Source organism: Haliotis asinina, chromosome 3, assembly GCF_037392515.1.
Source record: "Haliotis asinina isolate JCU_RB_2024 chromosome 3, JCU_Hal_asi_v2, whole genome shotgun sequence".
Classification (NCBI taxonomy): domain Eukaryota; kingdom Metazoa; phylum Mollusca; class Gastropoda; order Lepetellida; family Haliotidae; genus Haliotis; species Haliotis asinina.
The window spans coordinates 63,408,413-63,417,968 of record NC_090282.1 but is presented as its reverse complement, the minus strand read 5'-3'; positions in this window follow the sequence as shown (position 1 = coordinate 63,417,968).

Here is a 9,556-nt window from a genome sequence, read left to right as displayed (position 1 = left end):
ATCGCTTGAACATATCAAGCTTATTTCGCACAATACAAAATAAGTAAGTGCAATTGTAAGATATTGCAATTGACAGTCAAATTCATATATATATATATATATATATATATATATATATATATATATATATGTGTGTGTGTGTGTGTGTGTGTGTGTGTGTGTGTGTGTGCGTGTATATATCAAACGCAATGACAATGCTTCCTTAATGTAGGAAGAACAATTAGTTGCTGTTGAGAAGTTGTTGATAATGTGTTAAGAACGTATTGATGATCTATGTAGTGCGGTAGTGCTTTAAGATACTTACAGCGCAAGTCATGATACATTTTACATGATTCAAAAAAGAAGTGAAATTCATTTTCAGCAAAATTATCATTACAAATATTACAAAGTCTTTGGTGCCTCGGAACACAAAATCTACCGGTATTTTTATATATTGGAAGTGCGCCCATTCGTAACATTGTAATTCTTCGTCTCGACATATGTACCTTCTTGTATCCACACGGAAAACAGCTTTCAATTACAATTTTATTTCGACATAATGGTATCGTCAATTCAGAGGCAGACTGAGTAAATTGTAGTTTGTTTACACAGAAGGAAGTGTTCACTGCTTAATAAAACGATTTTTTTACTGATTTAGACCCACTGACCTTAATTCCGTTAACTTATGGTATTAACTTTAATCAATATTGTCAATATAGTGCTGAACGTGCGTGACTGAGGAATATTTATTGAGATCTTGATTGTGCCCTTTGCACAAAAGGTTTCGCACGATAAGATTTTTTTGTTTTATTGACAGTGATTTCAGAATTTGATCAATCTGATCACGCTTGAGGGAAGTGCATTGTTGTCACAGGGCTCTTGATATCTGAAAGAATAATAACAATGATGACTCCGGTGTTCAAATCAGGTTTTCAATTTGTTTGCCAACTGTGTTTTCAACTACCACCTGCGATTCGACAATTTGAGACTGTGTAATCAGCCATCTGTGGAAGGACAACTCGGGAACGGAATTCGTCTTGAAGAAACATAGCAGTCCCCATCGATCTACTTCAAATTGGTTCATTCTCTAAGACGGTTGTCATGACAACGTGGACTTATTCAAAGTTTCAAGCCAAAGAAATAATTCAAAATGGTAATAATGTCCATACAATAATAATTAAGCTCAGATCCCGATTTTAAAGTATTCAGATTAAATGTGAATTCATCTAGATACAGTATCACCGTTTCAATACCAAACCAAGCCTGCCTTTTAATGGTCTCACAATGCCAATAAAAGATATTTAGACATGGAGGTTTTGGCGTACGTGAAAATGTGTATCAGTTACTATATAAAATGGCGTGCATAATAATTAAGACATCGGCGAGATGCTTTGAAGGAGGGCTAGCTGACAGAAACGTGATGAGACCATAAACTCAAGACATGTACAGCTGTTTAAATGCGTTAGTTGATAATCCTCAAAAGTGGCCACCGAGAAAGGTGTTCCTCTAGAACAAAGGATATCATCTTTCTGCTTTTGTGAGGTTAGCAGATAATGTTGTGAAACTAGTACCATGTAGAAGCACGAGGCTTCTAAACACAGAGAAAAATCGATGTTAATTTGTAGCTACAGAAAAGCGTCTCTGCCCGTGAAATACAGCTTCGACCTTAAGGGAACCAGGAAAGGATTGCATTTTGAAACCGGACGTTTTAGGCACAGTTAAAAATGGTTGACCATTCCCATCTAAGCAACATGGAGATAATGCTACTTAAAGATCTGTTCAGTTGATTAGTGAGATTGTTTCTTGCAGTAGGATATGCGATTGCAAACATGGCAATTCCATGTGAACCGTGAGGCAACTGAAGTGGTGTAATTAAAACTGGTGATTTGGTCCAAACCGATTGTGAAACATGAATTTTCCAGGAATGTCTCTTTTCATGCAGAGTTGCGTGACAAATATCCGCCTTCCACGCACGTTGGGTATGACATAAAATTATCCTTGCAACTGCTCCTATTGCCATATTGTCATGATTACTGCTAAACCTCCTAGTACATATAACAGTTCGGCTTAGGGTTCAGTAGATGCACTGAATTAGCCTGCTTTCATGTAATTCAGATTTAAGTAGTGCAGGTATTATTTGGGCGTTCGTGAACGTCATTAATCGTATGTGAACAGCAACGTGCACTGTGTACACATACATGGAGCTCATAACATTAGTTATTCATTGACGGCCTCTGTTGTCTACTGGATAAGGCCTCTGTCTGGAGAGTTGGGCTTCACGCCGCTTTTAGCAATATTCCAGCAATATCAGAGCGGGTACACCGGAGTTGGGCTTCGCTAATTGTATCCATGTGGAGAATCGAACCCGGACTTTTGGCGTGACGATCGAACGCTTTAACCACAAGACTACCCCATCACTTCCGTTGTCCGGAGTTCAGAGGGTCTGCGTTTTGATCATATCAGAAGAAGTTAAGCAGTGGCACCTGTCCGCATTGAGGACATAAAGCATAGACAGGTTGGTTCCGAGTACGTTACCAATATATGTGTGAGGTAGGTATGTTAAATCATGGCATGGTATCTCAATGACGAGAGCGGTGAAATCCCATTTAACAGATAATCCCATTTAACTTTAAAATGCCCAAAAACAAAAAACAAAAAATAAATAAAACAAGTATTAAGTTTGACAATGAATAGAGCATGTCCAAAACAAAATGAAAACAAAACATGAAAATAGCAAACCAAGTACAAACTAAACAATTAAGTACTTATGGTTCATCTGTGACCAGTCCTGAAATCAAGGATTTTGAAAATTATATTTTAATTTATTCGATTCTTATTTTTTTCCCAGATGTTCACATACATTATGTGACATATGTTCATCTAGAACATGTTTATATATTTATTAGTCGTCTTAGTAACCATACAATAGCTCGCAAGGTACTCTTTAAATTCTCATGAGATGAAAAATCGAGGATAGTAATTATGGCGACACTGGGATTCCATAGCCACAGATCAGGCACATCACGTCATTTCGGCGTATTAGTCCATTGTTTCAACCGCACCCCGTTTGGGCCCCACCCACGGCCCTCGTTACAAACGCATCTCGCAGATCTAACGGTCGAGTAATGAAGTTGGTTTTCATGCCATGTTGAGTTTGATAATAGCATATGCTTTCATCCCAACTGTCCAAATGTCATGAGATATTTGTGTAGACGAGTAGGGCTCTACTGTCAGACACATATTCTGTTTGAGCATGTATTCAGCCAACGATCAAATTTCGTCATTTCTGAAAGGGTTTCTGACATTGCTATAAATGATCATTGTCTCAAACTATGCTGTATACACTGCTATCTATCTCCTTTTAGCTATTATCTCGTAGGATATGGTGGCCAAATTTTAAATGCCTCAGGCTTAGTGCAATGTGTTAATCTCACATTTGACGCCCCCAGTCGAAAATTGTTGCTGAAGAATAACGGAACCGGCCCTGTTTGACACTCACAACCTGCATAATATGAAGAGAAGTTAACAGAATCATTTGACTATGTTATGAATATTAATATTTGCTGACACGAGGAAGTACTAAACTTTGTTTCTCCCAGCAATTTCATGTTTAGGACCTACGACTTTAAATTCACATACGTGCAATGGATAATTTGTATTAAAAAAGAGAGAGAAAAGGTAGCGTGAAAGAAGATGCTTCAGTATTGCGTTTTCTAATCGCAAATTGTGTTTCCAAATGCTTACATACATACATACATACATACATACATACATACATACATACATACATACATACATACATACGCACGCACGCGCGCACACACACATACATACATACATAAATACGAGGGGATATCAAAAAGTTTTGAGCCTCGCCCTGAGAAAGCAAGAATTTGAAATTCATAATGCTATATTTTTCAACATAGTCCCCTTCCAACTTCACACACTTCTCCCATCTGGTTTGCCAATTGCTGATTCCTGATCTGAAGAACTCCACATCTTGGTCTCCTAAAAACCCTCCACATCTGCGATAAGCTCATCATCATCCGGAAATTTCTGACTCCGGATGTGTTTTTTCCAGTCAAGGAAAGAGGTGGAAGTCGCTAGGGACTAGGTCTGGTGAATAGGGAGGGTGAGGTAAAATTTCATACCTGCACCCGCGCGCAGTTTCCATTGCAGCTCGACCTGTGTGGACTGGTGCATTGTCCTGGTGAAGAAGAATCCCTTACCGGATCTTTCCACGCCACTTCTCTTTAATGGACTGGCGTACCTGCTTCAGAAGGTCAGCATAGTACTCTCCTTTCATTATGGTACCATGAGGCAAGTAGTCGATGCGGATAACATCTTTACTGTCCAAAAAAATAGTTGCCATAACTTTCTTTGGGGACCTGGTCGATCTGAACTTCTTTGTCTTTGGAGAGGTGACATGTTTCCATTCCATTGACTCCGGCTTGCTCTCAGGGTCCTAATGATGAAGCCAGGTTTCATCACAGGTTACAATTCGAAACTGAAAATCTTCTGTCAGCATCGCGCCACTGATGTTGACCCGAGAAAGCTTAATGTCATCAGAAAGCATTCTTGGGACCCATCTTGCACACACCTTGGACATGTGGAGATTGTCATGGAGTAGGCTGTGAATGCATCCATATGAGAGCCCGGTTGCATCTTCTTACTCTTGCAGGGTGATACGACGATTTCCCGTCACTAGTTGATGCACCATGTCAATGTTTGCTTGGGTGGTACTGGTTGAGGGTCATCCTGGACGGGGGTAATCATCTAAGCGCTCTCTTCCACGCTGAAACTCTTTCACCCAACGTTTGATGGTTGCAGCAGAAGGGGAAGACTCCTTGTAAACAGCAGCGAGTCGCTCTTCAACCTGCTTGGCCGTGTTGCCCTCCAGGACAAGAAACTTTATTACTGCCCTATATTCAACCTTGTCCATTCACTAGAGGGTATATCTCTTCTACAAGACACTGTCATTGAAGAAATGCATCCAGCTATGTGATCCTACCGGGAATATGTAGCAGGGACACCAATACACGTTAGGTGCCCTGCCCATTACTATTTGTCAAGTATAAATATGCAAGGCTCAAAACCTTTTAATATCCCCTCGTACGTACATACGTACCTACCTGCATACATTCATACATACATACATACATACATACATACATACATACATACATACATACATACATACATACATGAGCTTTACATACAATGATTTTGTGATACGGAAAAAATGTCGTCCTAGTGCACGGACTTGCAGATACATAACATATAAGATATAAGTTCAAGACATCTGCCTTCTCTCACTTTTTGCCAAACGTGTGTATTTCACATTTTCACAAATAACATATGTTATATTTAGGAATACATTTTCTTAGTAAAGTGTAGATTCTAGTACTACTGTTGGGTTTAGGATTCGAACCCACACCATTCAGAGTCAGTCAGCACAAAATGTCAGCCGCCAAACCAGCTCAGAAACCCGAATGGTACAAGAATCTTAACTTAACTAAGAAAGTGTAAACCCACATGTAATATAATATATGCAACATTTTACCACTTTCTAAATGACATTGTGTAATCAATTTTAGAAGTCTTAACAATAAAATCATCTTTCAGCCAGAGATAGCATTATACCATCCGCTCGTTAAGTTGCCCTCGATATTGCAGATGTGATCTTGTAACACGAAAAGTGTCCTTAACATGTTGAAAGCCGAGATGCTCAGATCCTACTGGCCTTTGTCTTGAAAAGTCACACTTCTCTTCTGTTCGATGTCATTACAACTGTACTTTGCACTAGGTTACCATGTACATGTATGGGACGTAAGGATGAAGGATGCTTGTCAATATCTTTTATGAAGAAGAAGTGGCATGAGTAAAGAATGTTTGCTTCAGGAGTCTACTGATACGGTGACAAATGAGAGTGATAAAGACAGGAATGGTTGGGCCTGCTGACATGGAAGAGGCCTCTATGGTCGTTCACTGTATGGATTGCAGAAATAGACCACCGGAATAAACATTAATGGAACGTATTTTGGGGACAAATTACAGCGGATCTCCGTGCCTTCAGTTCCCATTTGGGTCGGTGTACATGTAATGGTATTATGTCTGGGGTGATGTGGGGACGGAGGTTACAACGATTGGGAGGTGCACCGTGCATCGTGGTGTCCTAAAAGTGGCTCAGCTCTATTGTAGCTTATACATTCACAGTCTGGGCTGAATATTTTCCATTCTGGGTACATACATAATATGTATATTCGACATCTTTAATGTTGACATGAACGTATGTATAATGATGGATAGGTACACAAATCTATTGGTTGACACTGCTTGTAGGTTGTCTGAAGTATAGAAAAGAAGGCATTGAGGTCGTACGTCACTTGTGTATGTAGGTTTGCGGAAAGTACAGAAGGAAACTCACTGCATTCTAAAAAAAAATCACACACGCGACGAAGTTGGTGGATCTGATTTAAGAAACGTTTCGTATTCAAGTAAATCACATGTGCGTTACAGCTTATGGATTTACATAAAGAAAATTATATTCTAATTAGTCTCACTTGCGATAACAGAGCATGAGGAGGTCATTTGAAATGAAGAACGAAGCTGTTCTGTTTGGCTGATTTATATAAGAAGTCACGCAAGAGACGTGAATCATACGTGCGATTAGATTCCTTGACTCATTTTGTAAACCAGTTTCATGCAGGGAATCACAGGTTGTAAGACCTGTCACAGAGAAAGCACTCATGCAGTCAATAGCACGTTGGTGTAGGCTGTCGGACCTATATAAGGAGAAGTACTGATGCAGTCAATAGCACGTGGGTGTAGGCTGTCGAACCTATATAAGGAGAAGTACTAATGCAGTCAATATCACGTGAGTTAGGTTGTCGGACCATTTATAAGTAAAAGTATTCATGCAATTGATAACACCTGAGTTTTGGTTGTCGGACCTATGTAGGTAGAAGTATTCACGCAGTTTATAACACATGAGTTTAGGTTGTCGGACCTATAAAAGGAGAGGTCTTGGTGCAGTCAAAAACACGTAAGCTCAGCTAGTCCGAACTATTTTAGGAAAGGTATTAATGCAGTGAATAAGATGCTCTACTAGATTGTCGGACCTACATCAGCGGAGGCATTGACGTAGAGATTAACACGTGTGCGTATAGTGGCTGAGAAATTGACAAAAACACAAAGAAGTAGTGAACACGCTCGTGACGTATTGAGGTTTGACTTACACCTGCGAATAGGTCTCCTGAAATTTGTAAGGGGATGAACTGAACGTATTGAAGAAGTGAATGAGACTTGTGGTTTGGTAGTCAGAGCTATATAATAGGTGGAATGCAGGTGGTGAATAACACTTGCCGGATGGTTGTCTAAAAAATATATGGGCACATGCTAATGACCTGAATAATACGTGCATGTAGTGAACTTCTTCAAGTCCTTGACCAGAGCTGACGTCTATGTAACATTGGTTGAATGTTGGCTGGCCTATCGTGGGTATAATGTCATTTAGAAACTGGCCATATGCAACATATACTACCTCACGATTAATTTGTATGGGTCATACCTCAACTGCGAACTTTGATTTTTCAGTAACACACTGTTTGCATCGTTTGCAAAATGTTCCATCAACCATTTACGGTGTTTGCATCGTGGAATAATGCCACTTTCTACAGGCCCATTACTCATGAAGGTTATGGGTTCATTTAAGTGAAAAAGACATTACATTGCACTCCGTGGAATTCTAGAACATGCTAATGCTGTGGTTGAAGCGATCAAGCACGGTGCACGAGGTTTGTCTTTCAATATGAGTTAGCCCTTTCAGGAAGAAATTTGTATTTATTTATCATTATGTAAAATAAGGTGAAACGCAGTGTTCAGCACTTTCCATATTCATAAGCTTTCACGAATAACCTCTTTCACAAGCTTCTCAAAAAGTTAACTATTCCATGAAAGTTCCTCGGTCTTTAATATGGCAAAAATCTTACAGTTTTGAAAAGAAATTATTTAGAGGAGAATTTATGCTAATTCAAGGCATTGGATTTCCAGAAAGGAGAACCGGGATGAATTAGAAGTTCTTTCATGTCACCTTGACCTCCTGTCCAGTTGTCGTCAGAGCCTCGGTGTATATGTCTACATATACAAGCACACGCATGGGTCGTGGTTCTGTCTGTCTTTATTCTGGTATATTCATTCAGATCCACATGTACTAATCCTGAAACTAAATGCAGTCAGTCTTCTTTGTCAGGGGATAATTTCGTGAACTCCGTAAGTCAATAACCAATGTCTGGTGTTCTGTAATCCGGTTTCACCCTCTTGTCTGGGTTTCCGTTAATTCCTTGTCTTTGATTATGCATTGTTTGATGATAACTATGTGATAACAAGCTAACAAGTGCTATTCTCGCTTTGTCCCTCTGTCTCTTTCTCCGTGTCTCGATTTCTGCCTTTGTCTCTCCCTCTAGTTTAGCTTCATCAGTCACGTTTGTTTGATTACACTTGTGGCGGTTTGACAATACCGAAAGGAATAATATTGCAATTATATTAATTCTGGTGGTTCGCAGTTTTGTTGGTTGTCAACTGTTCCTTTCGACATCTACTCTTTCAAAAAGTATGGGATAACGAACTTTCAACTCGGATAGGAAGTGTAAACGTTAACAAACGTTTCAAGGACAGACACCTTATGAACGCACCACCATTTTCCTCTATTACCACTCCTAAACACAACGCATGATATACACGTACATGGGGTCGCATTCTTGATTTTGACGTGTTTTTTTTCAAGAAGGTCGAGAAATCACTTAGAACATTAATTTTGACGCTCATCTTGCATCAGACAGGTACATTTGTTAGTGTTTGTTTCTAGTCGTTCGTTTTATAATGAAAATCGTATACATGCAAATTACATGCCATACATCAATTATCCTTCAAGAGCGACTACAATCCAAATAACTATGGTTGTAAGAAAGTGCAAATGGTGATGCACTCTCAAAACATTCAATGATATTATATCAACATTGATTGACTCCGATAAATCTCCTAAATATGTTTAATCTTAAATACAAAAATGAAGATCTCCTACTTTGTTTGAAAAGTATATATGCTTTGAAGTACAGAACGACGTATGCACGATTCTTGAATGACCTTGATAAGCAACCATTAAGAACTGTAGTGATGGAAATGAATAGAACGATTCATGTCAATGAAAAGCTTATAACTAATTTAGACAGAGAACAAATTATTAACGTATTGGATATTCGTGTCGCAATATCCACGAAATGAACGGACCCTAATGCCTGACATTCACAGAAATGTTCAAATAGACACATATGGGTCACTTGGCAAATAAACATTTCACAGAGTGGCCACATTACCATATGCCATTCCACAACAACATAAACAATGTGTTAATGGATTTGGTCTTGAATAGAACGTAATTTAAGGTCATTATTATTCCTGGTAAATTCCAATAAGGGGCTTGAGTATTTGTGTACGCTATGGGAAATGGGACACAACACACGTTCTAAATGCAGGCAATACATTTCGTCATTGTTTTACTAGCTATTACAACCTGACA